Source organism: Neoarius graeffei, chromosome 17 (genome assembly GCF_027579695.1).
Source record: "Neoarius graeffei isolate fNeoGra1 chromosome 17, fNeoGra1.pri, whole genome shotgun sequence".
NCBI lineage: Eukaryota > Metazoa > Chordata > Actinopteri > Siluriformes > Ariidae > Neoarius > Neoarius graeffei.
Window position 1 is genome coordinate 13398254 of NC_083585.1, and position 22297 is coordinate 13420550.

Genomic DNA, 22297 nt, shown 5'->3' on the forward strand with positions numbered 1-22297 from the left:
GGATTTTAGAGGCAGTGGAGATACGAAAGCGTGCGCAGAGAACGATGAACCGGGATGAGGGAGCGTATGCACTGTCGCACACCTGGAGCGCCGTCCTGGAGGAGCGACCTGACAGCAGGAGGCGTGAACTACCTGTCAAATTGGGCGGGACGTTCACGCCTCCGTAGCGTAACATCAGCTGATAAGGCACGTCACCACTCGACATCTGGTGACTGTTTGAAGAAGGCGGAAGTTTATCGCCGAAACTGTCAAGGTAATATCTTAAAAAATCCTTGTCTTAAAAAACGAATTTAAAGAGTAGTTTCAATAGGTAGACATAATGAACTTTTACTACATATCATGTTTGTTCAGTCTGAGTTTCAGTCATTGCTTTTGCTCCCTCATTTTCAAGTTCACACTCCATAGCCTGTGTACGTGTGTCTCGCAAGCTCTGCCAGCTGGATTTTGCACACTCTCTCTCGCTAGTTATGCAAGTCCCTAAAAGTGCAAAGAGAAACAAATAAGTAGACTGGCAGGAAGACAGGTGAATATCACATTACATGCCAGTTCAACCCACCTCCTCTCTGTCCATAGCTGACACTTGACCATATCCCTGCTGCCACACCATCATACCCATTATGTGTTTTGTGAATATCCCATTCCATATTAGTCCTACTTTGCGGTCATAATAACTACCACTTTTCTGGGTATGCTTTCCACTAGATTTTGGAAAGTGGCTGTGGTGATTTGTGCCTATTCAGGCACAAGAGCATTAGTCAGGTCCATGTTTTCATAGACCTCACTTTGTGCACATGCTGGAACATGTTTGGACTAAGCCCTTTCATTCATTTTCTATGTGACTACCATTCAAAAGTTTGGGGTCACTTTGAAATTTCCTTATTTTTGAAAGAAAAGCACTCTTCTTTTCAATGAAGATCACTTTAAACTAATCAGAAATACACTCTATACATTGCTAATGTGGTAAATGACTATTCTAGCTGCAAATGTCTGGTTTTTAGTGCAATATCTACATAGGTATATAGAGGCCCATTTCCAGCAACTATCACTCCAGTGTTCTAATGGTACAATGTGTTTGCTCATTGCCTCAGAAGGCTAATGGATGATTAGAAAACCCTTGTACAATCATGTTAGCACAGCTGAAAACAGTTTAGCTCTTTAGAGAAGCTATAAAACTGACCTTCCTTTGAGCAGATTGAGTTTCTGGAGCATCACATTTGTGGGGTCAATTAAATGCTCAAAATGGCCAGAAAAATGTCTTGACTATATTTTCTATTCATTTTACAACTTATGGTGGTAAATAAAAGTGTGACTTTTCATGGAAAACACAAAATTGTCTGGGTGACCCCAAACTTTTGAATGGTAGTGTATCTATTACAAGTCACAGGTGAGTGGGAGCCAATCCTAGCTGACATTGGGCGAGAGGCAGAGCACACCCTGGATAGGTTGCCAGTCTATCATAAGGCTAACACAGAGGCAGACACTCATACCTATGGACAATTTTGAGTAACCAAATTACCTAATTTGCATATTTTGGGACTGTGGAAGAAAACCAGAGCATGTGGAGTAAACCCACATGGGCACAAGGAGAACATGCAAATTCCACACAGAAAGGCCACAGTCTACCAGCAGGTTTGAATACATAACCTGCTTGCTGTGAGGTGACAGTGCTAACCACTACACCACCATGCTGCCCCCTTAGTTCCAATGAAGGGAAACTGTAATGCTACATCATACAAAGACATCCTATACAACTGTGTGCTTCAAACATTGTGACAACAGGTGGGGAAAAACCACTTATGGGTGTAATGGTCAGGTTTCCACAAACCTTTGGTCAAATGAGGAGTGTATGCCATGAATATACACAAAATAGCACATAATTTTTAAATGGGGGGGGATGTCGGCAATATAGGTTGCAAAGTGATTTACAAAATATAGCTGCAAGCATTGATGAGGGGGCCAAGCATCACAGCAGGGCACAGCTGCCATGGAAACTTCATGTTTTTCTCCATGGCATGACTGCATGCACTCACAGCATGCCTGCTGACAGTGACATGTTATCATATCTTGGCCAGTCTTTGGTCAGTTAACAATTACATGTTAACTGACCAAAGATTGGCCAAGATATGAGCTCACTTCCTGTTTGATGGCTTTGCTGCCAAACTTGTAATGAACGGTTTTGAAAATAAAAAATCAGACTGGTAACCTTTTGTGAGATGTTGACTAAAGATAATCTCATCTCTCATCTCATTATCTCTAGCCGCTTTATCCTGTTCCAGTGTTGCAGGCAAGCTGGAGCCTATCCCAGCTGACCACGGGAAAAAGGCAGGGTACACCCTGGACAAGTCGCCAGGTCATCACAGGGCTACTAAAGATAATCTGTGCCAAATTTGGTGAAGATGGGACAAAATTTGTGGCCTGTGAAAATTTTTTTAAACTGTTCAATAAACTCCAGCACGGAGGCTGGATCAACTATGTTGACTTGAAAAGTTGGCATGTCTTGACCTTGGGAACTCCCACAGTATCAGCAGACACAATAATTAATTTTTTAAGGTAAACACATTAACAGTAATTAGCCTGAACACATTTTTGCTTATTGCAGTGCCCCCCAGTAGTCAAAGGATGAAAAATTGTGAGCACTTCCTCAAAACGGGGTCCCAAGTCCAATTTTGATGTTGATGCATCAGAGCATTGCTGATCTCACATCCTGATTGGTTGCTTTGCCACCAGTTTCAGTTGGCTGTATTGGACAAACACTTTCAGAAATTGAAATGCAAAAAAAAAAAACTTTTGTGAGGCTTGGCCTGAAGATCATGTCTGCCAAATTCCATGCAGATTGGAAAAAACTATGACCTGTGAAAAGTTTTAACCATTTTTGATAAAATCCAATAAGACAAATGCATCAATTAGGCTGATGTGACAACTTGCAAGGTCTTGGCCTTGGGACCTCCCATGGTATGGCCAGACACAAGGATTATTTTTGAAGGTAAACATGGCAACAGTTATTAGTCAGAACACATTGTTGCTTATTGCAGTGCCCCCTAGTGGTCAAATGGCACAAGGGTCATTCCGTGAAATCGGTATATTTTGCGTGCCAGAGAAATAATCTGTCATGAAATCACTATAATACCAAATACATGCATAATTTGAAAACATAACATTAGTATGTCTTCTACCATCAACACTACCTCAAAATTAAGTGAATTAAATATTATTGTCCATGGTTAAATTTGCTATTATGTTGATAAGGCAGGGATTTCGGCTTGTCCCTCACTATGAAAGTTATTTTTCAGCAGGTTGTTTTTAATTGTAAATTGTTGTTAAAATGATACAAATTTTGCATTTCTATATTGTTCTACAACTAATCTCATTGTTAAACAGAGGTGGAAAAACCCGGGTGCAGAAAGTAAAAACCCTGCCACATTTTTGCTCCAGCCAATTCAATGAACCAGCTGATCCTAATTATCACATCCCCTAAGCCAGGTTGATGAGCTAATTGGTGAAATCACCTGTGTTGAGAGCACAGGCAGAAGGAAAACCTAAGCAGGACTTTTACTTTGTCAATCCAGTTTTTCCACCTCTGTTGTTAAATAATGTTTTCGGCATGAATACATTTTATCTTTATAAAATATAAATCATTTTATCAGTGTCCCCTGATTTCAAGTCAACCCTGTTACTGACACAAAAACACCCCTGTAAAATAATGGCACATTCCAGCAGTGACATTATTCACAGGAAGTTACATTTACAGGAAGAGGATTAACAATATATGAAACACAAGTAAGTTTCTCTCTTCTATAATGTAAAATTTTGTTTTATGAGATTGTTGGGGTGGGGACATCATACAGCATCATTACTGTTACCAATTTTTACATATTAATTAAAATTATAATTTTCATATGTTTACCATATCTACAAGTAATATCCTTTCAAACTGTATGATATCTGCTCTTGTGACCTTGAACATTAGCTAGCTAGGGGCAAATTAGTTTAAAATCATCAATCCTGTTACTGTCAGTCCTGTTACTCTCCCCAGAGTAACAGGAGTGACATTGATTAGGTTTCACTCTAGTCACACAGTTTTAAGTTTATTCAGTTAAATTGCTATCATTTTTAAAAAGTTTCATTGTGTATTTTTAAAAATTTTATTCAAGTATCATTGAGATGATGCCCATATTATGCAGTGTGGGTGCTTATGAGCATTTATTACAGTCTTAGTAACATTTGCTAGTAGTGTCTAATATTTAATGACTTACTGAGGTTGCTGTCTTATTTGCTAGCTAAAGATAATGTAATATTGTTATTTTGATTATTTGTTTATATTTGTTTCGATACACTTTTACAGATGCTATTAGTATGCCATTAAGTGCAGCAGAAAAGCAAAGGTGCTATCGCGCTCACCGAGACCAAGATCCTGAGAGAAGGGCCAAGTACCTTGAGTGGGAGAGGAAGAATTGGAAGAGAGACAGAGAACAGGGAAAGAAGAAATCCATACATGAGTGCAGTCAGAGAGAGCAGAGGTTACAGCGGAGAAAATGGAGACAAGCCCAGGCAAAGAGCAGAGCAGCAAAAAAGGCAGTTTCAGTTGCACTCAGTAGTGTAGCAACTCCTCCAGTGAGCCCAGAACAGGCAAATCAAGAAGAAGCTGGTCCTTCAAGGTCAGAACAATAAAAAAATAAGTCACTATAAGCCAGGTGTACATGCAGGTATACATATAACATACACAGATAGTGTTAGAAGCAGTGCAACTCTGCATGGAAGAATGCATTCAAGAACAGACACAGAACATTATATATGTGTATTTCTAAAACTGATAGTTCCGGTCCTTGATTGTGATTGGTTGAATCACGTTCAATGCCGTTGTAAAATCCACAATGGCTCTGACAGCATTTCGTTCTATATTGTTGTACCATATAAATTATCTATGAATAATTCATTACATTTCTCATTATGTCTTCCTTTAACGAAACCATGCCAGATTCATGTGGTAACAGTTTTAGAAATGCAATAACCCACTCAAGTCTGTGAGTTATGTTGGTTTTACCACGGCTAAGGGGGTCTAACGGCACTCAGCTCTGCTGCGCTCCTCTTCATATCTAACAACTTCCCTTAGCTGTGGTAAAACCAGCATAACTTGAGACCTCTCGCATCTTCAATGAGGCATGTAACTTGTGATAAGTGTTAATGGTCTGGTGATATTGCATGTTCACCATGTTAACCAATTTGATGGAGTTGTTACCCGACTCAATGTGAATTTTGATTTGATGGAGTTTTTACCAAACTGTGTGAATTTTGGTTTGATGGAGTTTTTACCTAACTCAATGTGAATTTTGATACTTCAGAGATTTGTGATGTGTGATAGGTCTTTATGGTCTGGTTTTGCTGAAGATCAGTTTCAATTAAAGTAACATTCTTCTAAAACTCTTGTTAATGATGTGTAAATGCAATGACGCACAGAACCTCACCCTCTATCTGTTAAAGAAAATGAAACCAAATATCAGCTAAAAGAACTTTGTCTAGAAGTCATGATTCCAACTACAAATCCCTCAAAACATTGAATTTCTTAGAATTCAATGTGCTTCACTATTATAAATATTCAAATTCCATGCAAATACTATTTCAAAGATAGTGTTACTTATAAAGTATAATAATGACAACAATAATACATGCAGTAATGTTTTTAAAAGATACAAATATGTACAGGGGCGGCATGGTGGTGTAGTGGTTAGCGCTGTTGCCTCACAGCAAGAAGGTCCGGGTTCAAGCCCCGTGGCCGGTGAGGGCCTTTCTGTGTGGAGTTTGCATGTCCTCCCCGTGTCCACGTGGGTTTCCTCCGGGTGCTCCGGTTTCCCCCACAGTCCAAAGACATGCAGGTTAGGTTAACTGGTGACTCTAAATTGACCGTAGATGTGAGTGTGAATGGTTGTCTGTGTCTACGTGTCAGCCCTGTGATGACCTGGTGACTTGTCCAGGGTGTACCCCGCCTTTCGCCCGTAGTCAGCTGGGATAGGCTCCAGTTTGCCTGTAGAACAGGATAAAGCGGCTAGAGATAATGAGATGAGAATGAATGACAAATTCAATGTGCTGTACAATGTGCTGAAGATTGTCTCTCATCATCCCCGTTACTCTTGTCAGTCCTGTTACTTCATAGGTCAGTCCTGTTGTTGTCATTAATTTGATAAAAATGTAAAAATGACAATAATGGCCCTTTTCCACTACCCTACTTCAGCTCGCTTCAGCTCACTTCAGCCCGACATGGCTCGCGTTTCGACTACCAAAAACCAGCACGACTCAGCTCGCTTCAGCCCTGCTTAGCCCCTAAAACTCGCACCGTTTTGGAGTGGGGCTGAAGCGAGCCAAAGCGAGCCGACTGAGGCTGGGGGCGTGAGCAGACACTCCCCTGTGCACTGATTGGTGAGGAGGAGTGTCCTCACACGCCCACACACGCCCCGCGAGTACGCTGGGATCTGTAAACACCGCAAACCCGGAAGGAGAAGAATTACGAGAATTTCTGAAGCCTTATGCGCCTCGCCTCATCTATACGCTCTTGCCAGTATCTGTTGGCGTTGTCGGTGACAACAAGCCACAGCACCAAGACCAGCAACACTAACGACTCCATGTCCTCCATGTTTATTGTTTACTATTCGGGTTGTGAGACTACCGCTTAAAAGGTCACTGATGTCACTGTTTGCGCTGCTTAACGACATCACGTGACGTCCACCCACTTTCGCTAACTCCACCCAATGTGTCCACCCACTTCCAGCCAGCACGGTTCAGCGCGGTTGTAGTCGAAATGCAACTCCAACAGCCCCGCTCAGCCCGACTCAGCACGGCACGGCTCAGCCCGACTCAGCCGCGTTTGTAGTGGAAAAGCGGCATTAGAAGGCCCAGCCAGGTACTACCTGGCAATTAAGACTGTAAACCATTTTAGAAAATACATTTGATTCAATACCTCTCTCATAAAAATACTTATATATCTTAATTTATATGTGGTCTACTTTTTCAATTTAGACTTTCTTGGTCATTTGAAAGATAAAATTTAATATTTAGAATTATATTCATAATCTGCAGTAATCCTAGTGAAAAGAGGGACTGATGTGCTGCTCATACATGTGGAAACTATTACACAATTCTAATTCTAAATATTTTATATAGTAACCATTTTGTCCATAACAGGGTTGACAGATAAATCGTATCAGGAATTACATAACATGTCATAAAATGAATAAAATAAATAGCCTGAGATGGCAGCATATAATTTATTGTCACTTTAAGATGTCTTCTTTCCATAGGTATTTTAAAAATTGAAAGAAAAAAAAAGAGATTTTTATATTTAAAATTTTCAAAGTTGAAAAGATACCGATTTTGTGGAATCTCATCTCATTATCTCTAGCCACTTTATCCTTCTACAGTCGCAGGCAAGCTGGAGCCTATCCCAGCTGACTACGGGCGAAAGGCAGGGTACACCCTGGACAAGTCGCCAGGTCATCACAGGGCTGACACATAGACACAGACAACCATTCACACTCACATTCACACCTACGGTCAATTTAGAGTCACCAGTTAACCTAACCTGCATGTCTTTGGACTGTGGGGGAAACCGGAGCACCCGGAGGAAACCCACGCGGACACGGGGAGAACATGCAAACTCCGCACAGAAAGGCCCTCGCCGGCCCCGGGGCTCGAACCCAGGACCTTCTTGCTGTGAGGCGACAGCGCTAACCACTACACCACCGTGCCGCCCCGATTTTGTGGAATGACCCACAATTTATTTGGACGCCCTCAAAAGGGTCCCAAGTTCATCTACCAAGTTTAGTTTTGATACATCAAAGGGTTGCTGCAGTACAGTGTCTTGCAACCAAGCCATCTTTCATCCCCATTGGTCCTTGTCCTGTTTTGTTGCATCAGAAGATGGAATTAAAATGGATTTTTGGAGGGTTAGCACCATTTGACTTACACAATATGCCTATCACTTTAAAGATGCAAATTGTTATTTTATTGTGACAAAAATAATAATTAAGATGACAAAACAGAAATATGGAGTGTGTATAGGTATTTCATATGAAAGGGGTGCCCTTTCATATGAAACCCCTAAATAAAAGCTGGTCTAAACAATTCACTTCATAAGTCACATAATTAGTTATTAAGATCCACCTGTGTGCAATCAAAGTGTCACATACTCTGTCACATAATGTCTGTATAAATCAACCTGTTCTGGAAGGACCGTGACTCTGCAGCACTACTAAGTAAGCAACATGAGAACCAAGGAGCACTCCAAACATGTCAGAGACAAAGTTGTGGAAGAGTATAGATCAGGGTTGAGTTATAAAAAATATCCCAAACTTTGAATATCCTATGAAGCGCCATTAAATCAATTATAGCAAAATGGAAAGAATATGGCACCGCTACAAACCTGACAAGAGAAGGCTGCCCACCAAAACTCAGACCAGGCAAGGAAGGCATTATTCAGAGACGCAACAAAAACACCAACAATAACACTGAAGGAGCTGCAAAGATCCACAGCAGAGATGGGACTATCTGTCCATAGGACTGTTTTAAGCCATATGCTTCACAGAGCGGGGCTTTATGGAAGAGTGGCCAGAAAAAAAGTCATTGCTTAAGAAAATACGTTTGGAATTTGCCCAACAGCATGTGGCAGACTCCCCAAACATATGGAAGAAGATTCTCTGGTCAAATGAGACTAAAATTGATCTTTCTGGCAATCATGGGAAATGCCATGTGTGGTGCAAACTCCTCACCCTGAGAACACCATTCCTATAGTGAAGCATAGTCGTGGCAGCATCATGCTTTGGGGATAGGATCTTCTGCAGGGACAGGAAAGCTGGTCAGGATTGAAGGAAAGATGGATGGCACTAAATACAGGGCAATTCTAAAGGAGAACCTGTTTAAGTCAACCAGAGGTTTGAGACTGGGACGAAGGTTCACATTCTAGCAGGACAATGACCCTAAACATACTGCTAAAACTACATTGGAGTGGTTTAAAGAGAAACATTTAAATGTCTTGGAATGGCCCAGACCTCAACCCAATTGAGAATCTGTGGCATAACTTGAAGATGGCTGTACACCAACGCAATCCATCTAACTTGAAGGAGTTGGAGCAGTTTTGCCTTGAGGAATGGGCAAAAATCCCAGTGGCTAGATGTGCTAAGCTAATAGAGACATACCCCAAGAGAATGTAATTGCAGCAAAAGATGGCTCTACAAAGTATTGACTTTGGAGAGGGTGAATACCTATGCACACATCCAAAGCCAGTGTAGTAGCCTAGGGCAGTACTTGTAAACCTTATAGGATATTTTCCACTTGGACCTAAAATGACATGGACCTACAGTCACCAGCCACTTTAACAGGAACTTGTTCTTGATTCCAAGATTCCTGTTCTTGGCTGGCAGGAGTGAAACCCAATGTGATCTTCTGCTGTTGCATGCTGAGATGCTTTTCTGCTCATCATGCTTGTAAAAAGTTACTATATCCTTCCTGTCAGCTCAAACCAATCTGGCCATTTTCCTCTGACCTCTCTTATCAACAAGGCATTTGTTTCCACCCACAGAACTGTCACTCATTCAATGTTTTTTTTCACATCATTCTTTGCAAACTCTAGAAACTGTTGTTTGTGAAAACCCCAGGAGATCATCAGTTTCTGAAATGCCCAAACCAGTCCATCTGACACCCATGCCACAGTGAAGTCACAAAGATCACAAATTTCCCCATTCTGATGTTTGAAGTGAACATTAACTGACGCTGTTGATGTGTATCTGCATGATTTTATGCATTGTGCTGCTGTCAAGGGATTGGCTGGTTAGATAACTGCATAAAACAGCAGGTGTAACTAATAAAGTGGCTGGTGAATGTAGATTTCCTTACCAACTTCAGGATTTCTTTCAGGAACAGCACTCAGGTCAAATGCCTCCACTGGCACTGATGTTTTGATTACCATATTGCACTCCCCAAGGTTTGGGGTTTTGTTAGTGTAACTAAACATATTCCAAGGGTGATGGTTTTCCTCTTTTGCACAGGCCAGACATTCACTGTGTTTTTATGTGAACAGTAGCTTGGTGAACCCAGTGGGTTTTTGATAAGGGCTCACCACTTCCTTGCCCTTTTTCTACTCTACCTGCAATGTTGCTCTGCTCTGTAGAGAGTTAGGAGCCCCTTCTTCTGTCAGTGCGTTCATGCACATAGAGAGAATCTAATTTCTGCCGTTGCTCGACTGAAATCGAAGTTCAAAATGCCATGTATACACCTTAATTCGGCTGAAAATTGAACCGAACTTGATTTCTCGGAATCGAGCTACACGACCTAGATTATGCGATTTCTGCCGAGCTACTTAGTGCATGTATACCCTATTGAGCTACGTATTCGAGCTACTTACTTCAGCACTGCCCCTTCCGGAAGGGACGAGTGACAAGACCACAAGCGGGAAACACAACAGCCTCGGTCGGCATGACAACGAATCATGACAACGGCATGAATCTTTTCTTTTTGTGGCATTGTTTGCACTGTTAAAATTTAGCTCACTTACTGTATCACCAAATACATCTGTACAGCTGTTGCATAGCTGTGAATTGTGTACATAAACAAGTCATTGTATTTGTGTGTGTGTGTATATATATATATATATATATATATATATATATATATATATATATATATATATATATATGTGTGTGTGTGTGCAGGGGGTTAAATTGGGCCGGGGCTGAGCCCCGGCACATAAGCTCGGAGCGGATGGCATATGATCACGCACACATCAAAAGCAACAAACCCTTTTCACGATTTTCAGTTCTGAATAATTAAATATCGTTTTATTAATCAATAAACCCATGACTTTTATGAGATGGATCATAGTTTTCCTGATAACAAGACGACCTGTCAAAGCTATTTAGAACAGAACTTGCGATCAGAGATTCTGGTTTCTGGAACACTGCGTGGGTTGCCAATTCCGCTTTTTATAAGCGACTTTGGGGTTTCTTTTTTTGTGAGCTTGCTTTAAAAAAAAAATCAGAAGTGGTTTGCGGGTTTTGGGCTTGTGTTTCAGCGTTGTGACTTGTTTATAATTTTCTCCGTACACCGTCTCCCCTTTTACCTGCATACGGATAATCCATCAGAGGTGCTTGAACGAACTGTCTGTGCATTTGGCGAGTTCAATTTCCATAGTCCCCAGTTATCGACAGAAATTAGCCAGGGGGAAGGGGGAGATGTTCTACTGCTGTTACAACTACTACTAATAATATTAACAATACAGTGAACATAATCATCATATTTTTTATTATTAAAAACAAAATATCAAATAATACTGAAGAGGGGAAAAAATAATACTGATCTAAATACATTGTGTTTTTATTTTTAGACAGTATGTGTTTAGCAAAACACATACTGTCTAAAAATAAAAACACAACATATTTAGATCAGTATTATTTTTTCCCCTCTTCAGTATTATTTGATATTTTGTTTTTAATAATAAAAAATATGATAATGATTATGTTCACTGTATTGTTAATATTATTAGTATTTTATTATTTATTGTTAATTTATTATTATTTATTGTTAATATTATTAGTGTATTATTAGTGTAATTATTATTGTTATGTATTCAATTATTTATTTGGCATGTGGTGCTTTTTGTATTGTCTAGAACATACATAAGATGAGCATATTATAGAAGCAAAATAGAAGCACAGTCATTTGAATGCAGCAAAACTTTTGCTGCATTCAAATGATTGTGCTTCTATTTTGCTGCTATAATATGCTCATCTTATGTATGTTCTAGACAATACAAAAAGCACCACATGCCAAATAAATAATTGAATACATAATAACAATAATAATAAATGCTTCCAATGTTATAGTGTTGTTTGTATTTGGTTGCATTCACTGCATGAATATATTTGACAATTTGACTGACAGTGTTTTGGCATATTTAACATTTATCCTCCAAAATAAATCAACTGTTTTGGTTTAAGATTGTGCAAGCCTTCAAATTTTCTCACTGAACATTTCTCCTTCACATTTTTCACCTGTCGGCATGTGACACGATTTAACATGATATTGCTCAACCTACCTCTGTAAAGTCAGCTAACAACTTATTAAAATGCACCAGAATTCAGCAAATAACATGTATGATAATAAAAAACTTCTGGGGGAGGACCCCCAGACCCCCCACTAATCATTTCCTTCAAACCAATGTACAACAACCTGTACAATCTGTTACACTGGCCAACCAATCTACATTCAAACTGCCATAATGTGTAGGGGGGCACTACAAGACACACATAGGCCTACAACACAGATAAGGTGTATATCTCTGTGCAATATGATATGGTTATCAAATTAGAGGGTTATTTTCCAAAAAGTATATTGGGGCAGGGCGGTGGGGGCACGGGCGGGTACGAGGCAGAGCCCCCCCCACATAACCAATCCCAATTTAACCCCTGTATATGTGTGTGTGTGTGTGTGTGTGTGTGTGTGTGTGTGTGTGTGTATATATATGTATGTATATGTGCCCAACATCTGAAGAATGTCAATAAAAACAAAACAATTAAACTTTTTGTGTGTTTATTAAGACATAAGTTAAATTGTAAGCAAAAAAAAAATTATTTTTGTAAGCAAAAAATGGACTTTAGAAAAATATACAATTGTGCAAAATAAGTTGTCTTACAAAACAGTGGTCTGCGCAGGACAGTTTGTAGCCATACAGTCTGTTAGAGCAAGCCTAAAGGCCTCTGCATGCTCTTGCGACAAGGCTTTCGCAGATTTATCATTGAGCGGGGAGTAATAGGCGTGCACGATGTTATTCACTGCCACAATGCAAGGGGGCGCGAAGTCACGAAATCGCTAGGAGTAGTTGGTGGGTGTGGTTAGTGGAGTGTTTATCCTCCGGTTACTTATAATGACTAGAACTGGAGTCGTATAGATGTACGTACTTCCTCGATCAACCGCTCTTCGTGCTGCTCCATCTTCGCTCGTGTTTTTAAAAATGGCGGTCCTGAAAACAAAACAAACCGGGAAAGTAGGGAAGCGGAAGTGCGTGTACAGTGGATGTAGAGTGGACCAATCAGAGCCCTCTTGTCTGCGACGCTGTCTGCGAGGCTTCTGCGGTGGTCACAATTTTTGGGAGGTGCGCGCAGAGTGTCTGCGAAGGTGGGGGGGCTACGCAGACACTGTCTGTGATGCTATCTGCGAGGACTGGGTTGTCAGCATAAATTGGCCTTAACAGCTTGAGCACGGAACTTGTGAACACGTAACTGCCAGTGTTGCCAGATTGGGCGGTTTTAAGTGCATTTTGGCGGATTTGAACATGTTTTGGGATGGAAAACGTCAGCAGTATCTGGCAACACTGCTGATAACTTTGTTTATACTCTTGAATAGCTCTTCTTCATGATGACAACCGGAAGTGTACCAACACGATGGGGCGTGTAGCGCCACCTGTGGCTCGGGTGCACAATGTACCTCACACAATAGCTCGATTTCCTTGTGTGCATGTAGGATTGGATTTCTCTGGCACCCCTGCTGGGACCCTTAGCTCGATTACCGATAGTAGCTCGATTTGGATGTGCATGTAAACGCACTGACTGATGGCTATCATAGCCATCTGTGATTGCTTGCAGTCTGTCTTTGTAGCTCATTCTTGATTGGTGTATCTTGCCTTGTTCTTTCAACACAAACACTTGCTAATCATGTCTGTTTCCATACGTCACTGACATTGAAGCTGTCTGGCTCAGTTGCTCTTCCTCCCCTGCACCCTTGAGCTCTATTGGAGATATTATTTCTCTCTGGTCTGCCATTTGGGTCCTTCTTCACAGAAGGTGTGGTTAGGGCCCTGAGTCTGCTGTCTTTCCAGGCAATCAAACAAGCAAATATATCTGAATCCAGACATGAATAAAAATATCCAAAAGACTTTGGATAATATAGATAGTCTCATCTCATTATCTCAAGCCGCTTTATCCTGTTCTACAGGGTCGCAGGCAAGCTGGAGCCTATCCCAGCTGACTACGGGCGAAAGGCGGGGTACACCCTGGACAAGTCACCAGGTCATCACAGGGCTGACACATAGACACAGACAACCATTCACACTCACATTCACACCTACGGTCAATTTAGAGTCACCAGTTTAATGTTTAACCTGCATGTCTTTGGACTGTGGGGGAAACCGGAGCACCCGGAGGAAACCCACGCGGACACGGGGAGAACATGCAAACTCCGCACAGAAAGGCCCTCGCCGGCCCCGGGGCTCAAACCCAGGACCTTCTTGCTGTGAGGCGACAGCGCTAACCACTACACCACCGTGCCGCCCATAATATAGATAGTGCGTAATGTAATTTTGATGACTTTGGATAGTGCATAATGTAATTCTGCTTAGAACTGATGCATCAAATCTAGTTCTATTATACACCACCATGCCATGCATTACAAACGTCAGTAAAAGTATTGAAAATATTTTCTTTGTACTTTTGTACATTAAATAAAGGTTTTTGTGAATTAACAAATCACAGATTTCTGTTTTTATTCCATTTTAGAAAATATCCCAACTTTTCTGGAAATGGGGTTTGTATGTTTCAGTAACTGGTGGACAGGAGTTTAAACATGAAGCCAAAACGCCTTTGAGGCCCTCTAGTGGATACTTAGTTGTACAATGGTAAACCTCGCCTATCCTTATGTAACTGAATGGGAAAGGAGCCAAACTTACATTTGAAATTACATCTCCACAAATCATTTTTTGGGAATCTCAAACAATATTTTTCCTTATGATAAATGTATTTTATAGTAGTCATTTTATGATAATGTGAGGGGGACACGTTTGATGAGGTCACTCACAGTTTAGGGTTGGGCTAGAAATGACATGCACTTTCCAACACAGACCTGAAGCTCTGAGATAACAGCCCAACAAACTTTATTTGACATCTTTAAATCCACAGCCCTGTTTTGCTGTTAACTGTTCCAACAGACCCTCAGGGGTCATTTTTGCAGTAGTTCTGATATGTTACCCTTTTTCATGTCCAAAAAGGGTTTTTATCCAGTTGAAGCCTTTCTACACAGTCCAAAGACATGCAGGTTAGGTTAACTCATTCATCTCATCTCATCTCATTATCTCTAGCCGCTTTATCCTTCTACAGGGTCGCAGGCAAGCTGGAGCCTATCCCAGCTGACTACGGGCGAAAGGCGGGGTACACCCTGGACAAGTCGCCAGGTCATCACAGGACTGACACATAGACACAGACAACCATTCACACTCACATTCACACCTACGGTCAATTTAGAGTCACCAGTTAACCTAACCTGCATGTCTTTGGACTGTGGGGGAAACTGGAGCACCCGGAGGAAACCCACGCGGACACGGGGAGAACATGCAAACTCCACACAGAAAGGCCCTCGCCGGCCCCGGGGCTCGAACCCAGAACCTTCTTGCTGTGAGGTGACAGCGCTAACCACTACACCACCGTGCCGCCCGTTAGGTTAACTGGTGACTCTAAATTGACTGTAGGTGTGAGTGTGAATGGTTGTCTGTGTCTATGTGACAACCCTGTGATGACCTGGCGACTTGTCCAGGGTGTACCGTGCCTTTCGCCCGTAGTCAGCTGGGATAGGCTCCAGCTTGCCTGCGACCCTGTAGAACAGGATAAAGCGACTAGAGATAATGAGATGATCTCATCTCATTATCTCTAGCCGCTTTATCCTTCTACAGGGTCGCAGGCAAGCTGGAGCCTATCCCAGCTGACTACAGGCGAAAGGCGGGGTACACCCTGGACAAGTCGCCAGGTCATCACAGGGCTGACACATAGACACAGACAACCATTCACGCTCACATTCACACCTACGGTCAATTTAGAGTCACCAGTTAACCTAACCTGCATGTCTTTGGACTGTGGGGGGAACCCACGTGGACACGGGGAGAACATGCAAACTCCGCACAGAAAGGCCCTCGCCGGCCACGGGGCTCGAACCCGGACCTTCTTGCTGTGAGGCGACAGCGCTAACCACTACACCACTATGCCGCCTATATATATATATATATATATATATATATATATATATATATATATATATATATATATATATATATATATATATATATTAGTGTGTGTGTGTGACCCCAACTTTATCTTTTATTGAAAATAAATCCCTGCCATTTCATTGAATATTCCAGTTATGAGATATATATATATATATATGAGAGAGAGAGGGCGGCACGGTGGTGTAGTGGTTAGCGCTGTCGCCTCACAGCAAGAAGGTCCTGGGTTCGAGCCCCGGGGCCGGCGAGGGCCTTTCTGTGTGGAGTTTGCATGTTCTCCCCGTGTCCGCGTGGGTTTCCTCCGGGTGCTCCGGTTTCCCCCACAGTCCAAAGACATGCAGGTTAGGTTAACTGGTGACTCTAAATTGACCGTAGGTGTGAATGTGAGTGTGAATGGTTGTCTGTGTCTATGTGTCAGCCCTGTGATGACCTGGCGACTTGTCCAGGGTGTACCCCGCCTTTCGCCCGTAGTCAGCTGGGATAGGCTCCAGCTTGCCTGCGACCCTGTAGAAGGATAAAGCGGCTAGAGATAATGAGATGAGAGATGAAATATATATAGAGAGAGGTGTGTGTGTGTATGTATGTGTGTGTGTGTGTGCGCGCCTGCGCCTGTCATAGGTGAAATGTCCATCCACAACCTTTGACCTGACGATTTGTATAGGTCACTGCTGCACATGTAGGCATTTTCCTTCTAATTTTTCCTCACCAATTACATAAATATCTTGTCCGATTTTGTGTCGCTTCCCGTAGTCTTAGGCCAGTGTCACTCCGCTATGGGAGTGGTAAGATGGCGGCCAGCTGCCTTCCCTCTGACGAGCACATGACCTCTCCAGATTTTATATAGAGCTCAGTGATCACCCCCAGCTGTTTCTGAACGCGCGTGTACCTGAGTTGCGTTTAATTCCCCGGTTAGAGGTTTTGTGATGTTTTCAAAAAAAGAGGCTATTGATCTATTTTTATGCGTCTTCGAGGAGTAAAAATTAACTAACCTAAGTTACAAGTTTACATTATATTATAAAACAAAACAAAGTGGGGTAAAACCTTCTTTGGCTATTATGGCTACATTATGGGGATTAATGACAACTTTGCTGCTGATCTGTGAAATCCAGTGTTTTGAGAAACAAACTGAGAACAATGATACAATCACATGTACAGCCAAAAACATGTTGGCTTATATTCCCAAAGATCTCAGTCAGCCAGTGCCAATGTATATTTATGTTCAAGGTAGGTTTTGCATCTGATATTATTAGAATTTCTTTTAAAAGTGTATTGAAGTAAATTAACATTGTTTTACATGATGCTGTAGATGACCGTGGTCAGTACCATGATGCTCGAAAGATCTCCGGGAAGTGCTCATATGGCATATCAGATAGACCAGACATTATCATCATCTCTGTTTCATACAGCAGCTGTCATGTTCAGAAAACGGTAAACTGATGAACTTTTTAAGTCAACATATATGTGTATTGTTATTTTGCGGCACTTCTTAGGAAAATGATGCAATGACACACTCCCTGTAAACTAGACAAAGTTTGCATTATTTTGATAAAGGAATGTTGTACTTTGCCTGACTATGCCTGAAACTGTTCATCTCACTGTACCATCTAATTAACAATGTTTCTTTGCATTGCATTTTACACAGTATTTAAATAACTGTAAAACTATAAATGCTCTCTCTGCACTGATATTATGATGATTTACTTACATTTATGCAGATAACTTCTGATGTCTCTAATACACTTGACTACAAACAGTACATCTTCAGTAAGACGCAATGAAGTGGGCCCTCTATCAGACTGCCAAACACACCTCTGTAACCGGAACAGCTTAGCTGCTGTTTCAGTGGAAGTGTTTGGAAGAAATGTGTCAGGGTGTAGCTAGACCATTTACAGTAACCATGTTGGACCCAGTGACTTTAATAGTAATTGACGGTAATGGTAATCGAGAGTCATCCAATAGGACGTAAAAGGCACATTTGTTTGTAGTCTAGCATGCTACAAAAAACTCCAAGCTAATATAATATTAATCTTTATAAGTTTAAGACCTTTTTTTTCCCTTTCAGTTAGTTGAATCAGAGGCAGGCAGCGAGATGTATACAGTACCAGTCAAAAATTTGGACACACCTAATTCAATGGCTTTTCTTTATTTTTATTAAGTCAGTTTATGTCTTAAAGTAATGATGGACTTATTTCTCTTTACTTAATTGAGTGGTTTTTGATATGTGGAATACTACAGTTGTGGAATAGCACTATTTACTGTATTTTATTATTTGCTTTTTACTGTTTGTTGATCTCAAACAGTTGCATTAAGGCAGCAAGAAATTGCGCTAATTAACTTTTGATGAGGCACACTTGTTAATTGAAAAGCATTCCAGGTGACTACCTCATGAAGCTGGTTAAGAGAATGCCAATAGTGTGCAAAGCATCATTGAGGCAAACGGTGGCTACTTTGAAGAATCTAAAATATGAAACGTATTTTTGTTTAACTTTTTTTTTTTTTTTTTGCCATACATTATTTCACAGTTTTGATGTCTTCAGTATTGTTCTACAATGTAGAAAATGGTCAAAACACAGAAAAACCTATGAATGAGTAGGTGTCCAAACTTTTGACTGGTATTGTAACAAGATCAAACATTAAGTGTCAACAAAAACAAACAAGTCAGATAAGGTATTGATGAGTTATAATAAGATCTGCAGCACATTTGTGTTAAATGTATTTTTTGTGTTAAATTTATTTTTACATACACTCGAGGCAGAAAGGAAGATTGGATGTTTTTTTTTTTTTCTTAAAACCATGGACGTGTGGGGATATCTATTTTGCTTTATGAATAAAACAATGAACAAGAATTCAATTTCCATGTCTTTCAAAATGGCTCTCCTCACAAACTTGGAGAAGTCTGGAATTTTCTGTATTTGTGCAAGTCTCTCCATAAAGTCTGACGATAGAAATGTAAAAATAATGATCTGATACCTCAATATCAGCAAGGCAAATACATTTACAACCCCAAATCAGAAAAAGTTAGGACGGAATGTTGAAATTCATACTAAAAACTATGATTTGTAAATAATTTTCAACCTGTACTGCATGCAAAACAATACAACAGCACATTAATTGATGTATATGGATGTACATCAAATAAGTAATGGATGTGTTATCATCAAATGAAATGAAGTTGACCAGATAAAACATGAAATATCTTGCATTCATACTGTCTGCAATGAAATACAATTTAAAGTAAATTTTAAAATCACTGCTTTAATTTTTTTTTTATTTGAATTTTCCATACTGTCCCAACTTTTTCTGATTTGGAGTTGTAGTAATTGGGCACAAGAGAGATGCACCACAAAATAGGGTTCTTTGGTTTCCGAGCTATATGTGGAATTCACATAGGTTTTATAGTTCCCAGAACGTTCCCGGAACGTAACTTTTGGTTGTGTGAAGGTTGTCACTTGGTTTTTTGGAAAGTTTTTTTTACATTCCCTAAATGTTAGATGTTAGCTGTTGCAGTAAAAAAATAACGTTTATGGTTACATTTTTGGTTCCATAAACGTTCTTGTACCTGAAAAAGGTACAAGAACCCATCAGACCAGTCACATAACTTGCAACAGGTTATTCCGTAAAGATGTTAGTGCCAAACTATGCAAGATGACTTGACCTACTTACCCACAGGGCTTTCACATGGAATCCTGGCCTGCTTCATTGGCTGTCTCAGTCTGCCTCCTGGGCTGTCTGACTCATCTGGAAAAAAAAACCCACCATAATGTATACCAGCAGGGAAATGAACATTGAATTGTGTACATAATTCAGTTTGTACTGAAGAGATCTTACCCTCACTGGAGGAATATCTCCTGGGGCATCTTCGTACTCTTGCTCAGTCAGAGGTCGCGCCATCATCGGTTTCTGGACATGACGACTGCATATACTGCTGACATTTTTCTGTCTGCTGTGTCGTAGTCATCTGTGTAAGGAGTTTTTTTTTTGAGCAAGTAGAAGAGCAAATCAGCATTTCCATACATGGCAAACATTATGAATCTATTCACTATAGTGCATAGCAGAGATCGCTCACCTCCTTTGAACTCCAGTGGTTGTAGCAGTGGCATTTGTTGTAGTCCATGATGTAGCTGCAGTGCATCTCGTGCAGCCCACTCTGCCCTTGCTGCATCTCGTGCAGCCTGCCTTGCCCTTGCTGCTTCTCGTGCCGCCCGATTGGCATGAACCAGTGCTCGCACTTTCAGCACTTCTCGCCGTGCCCTCTTCCATTCCTTTGTGTACCGTAGGTCTGTCTGGCTAGCCTCTTTGAACTCATTGCCTGCAATGCAATACAATGCAAACGATGCCTACCTGTTGTAATGAAAAGTGAAGCGAAGTTGAAGACAAAATTAAAAACATAAAAATTACTCAGTGCTTCAGCTTACAACCATACTTGTACGACACATAGACATTGGGTAACATTGGGTAAAAATTGTGAATGAGATAAGAATATGCATTGACAAACATGACATCAGTAGCATCACGTTCAATAGAGCAGGAAAGCAAAGCAAACGTGTAACAGAAGAATGTTGGCCACCTTTGTGTGGTGGTATGTAGAGTTATTGAGACATTAAAGGAACAGTCCACCATACTTCCATAATGAAATATATTCTTCTCTGAATTGAGACGAGCTGATCCGTACCTCTCCGAGCTTTGTGCGACCTCCCAGTCAGTCAGACGCGCTGTTACTCCTGTTAGCAATGTAGCTAGGCTCAGCATGGCCAATGGTATTTTTTGGGGCTGTAGTTAGATGCGACCAAACTCTTCCATGTTTTTCCTGTTTACATAGGTTTATATGACCAGTGACATGAAACAAAGTTCAGTTACACAAATTGAAACGTGGCGATTTTCTATGCTATGGAAAGTCCGCACTATAACGATAGGCGTACTAACACCTTCTGCGCGCTTCGACAGCACATTGATACCTTCACTCCTGTTTTCCCCCTCTCCCCCGCCCCCCTGACTTCATCAATACACAGCCAATGTGACTGGAAACATCAGTGCTGTGGTCAGTAATAGAGGTTAGCCGAGGAATCATCCGTTTGCGAGCCAAACTGAGCGGCTAAAAAAAACAATGGTTATTACATGCATCGTGCCAGGTTGTGGCAACAAGCCAAGGGTTTACAGTCCCGTGATGTTTCACAACATTCCAACTTATTACGGTGAAATTACAAGCATGGTTCAAGGGTTTCAGAGAGCACTTACTCTGGGGATAGCTGGCCATCAGGACCACTCGGCGTGTGTTGTTTCCTCCAATTGACTTTGTCACGTCTGAAGAAAAAGTCCACAACTGACAGGTGAATCATCGCTGCAAACACATCTGTTGCCGCGACACAATGCGTAGGGTTTTCTAGATGTACAGATGGTAGCACCTGGTCCCATTCAGCACAGCATAAACTCTCTATTTCAGTCGGCATCTATTCACAACAGTCACACTTGCACCACCAACTGCTGTTTGCCTGTGTCCTCACGATGGCTCCAGCCTGTTCATCTTCGTGTGTTTCTTCCCTCACACGGTCCATTTGGGCTAGCTCCTCCTCGGTATATTCCGGTTCAAATAGATATGGCTCCGGATCCGCCACGAGCCAATCTTCAGCATCTATTGCCGCTTTTCCACTACCTACGCGGCTGAGTTGGGCTGAGCCGTGCCGTGCTGAGTTGGGCTGAGTGGAGCTGAGTGGGGCTGTTGGAGTTGCATTTCGACTACAACTGCGCTGAACCGTGCTGGCTGGAAGTGGGTGGACACATTGGGTGGAGTTAGCGAAAGTGGGTGGACGTCACGTGATGTCGTTAGGCGGTGCAAACAGTGACATCAGTGACCTTTTAAGCGGTAGTCTCACGACCCGGATAGTAAACAATAAACATGGAGGACATGGAGTCGTTAGTGTTGCTGGTCTTGGTGCTGTGGCTTGTTGTCACCGACAACGCCAACAGATACTGGCAAGAGCGTATAGATGAGGCGAGGCGCATAAGGCTTCAGAAATTCTCGTAATTCGTAATTCTTCTTCTTCCGGGTTTACGGTGTTTACAGATCCCAGCGTGCTCGCGGGGCATGTGTGGGCATGTGAGGACACTCCTCCTCACCAATCAGTGCACAGGGGAGTGTCTGCTCACGCCCCTAGCCCCACTCGGCTCGGTTTGGCTCGCTTCAGCCCTACTCCAAAACCGTGTGAGTTTTGGGAGCTGAGCAGGGCTGAAGCGAGCTGAGTCGCGCCACTCTAAGGTAGTCGAAATGCGAGCCGT

General features: G+C 41.5%; 1 protein-coding gene across 1 annotated transcript in view; it reads left to right on the forward strand.

Moving 5' to 3' along the window:
- The first annotated feature begins 219 nt into the window (after positions 1-219).
- The window catches only part of LOC132901386 (zona pellucida sperm-binding protein 4-like), a 33826-nt gene continuing 11748 nt past the window's right edge, over positions 220-22297 (forward strand). Inside the window, exons 1-2 of the mRNA XM_060943735.1 lie at positions 220-253; positions 17331-17452. The gene's annotated coding sequence lies outside the window, so the exon portion shown is untranslated. The remainder of the gene's footprint in view (positions 254-17330; positions 17453-22297) is intronic.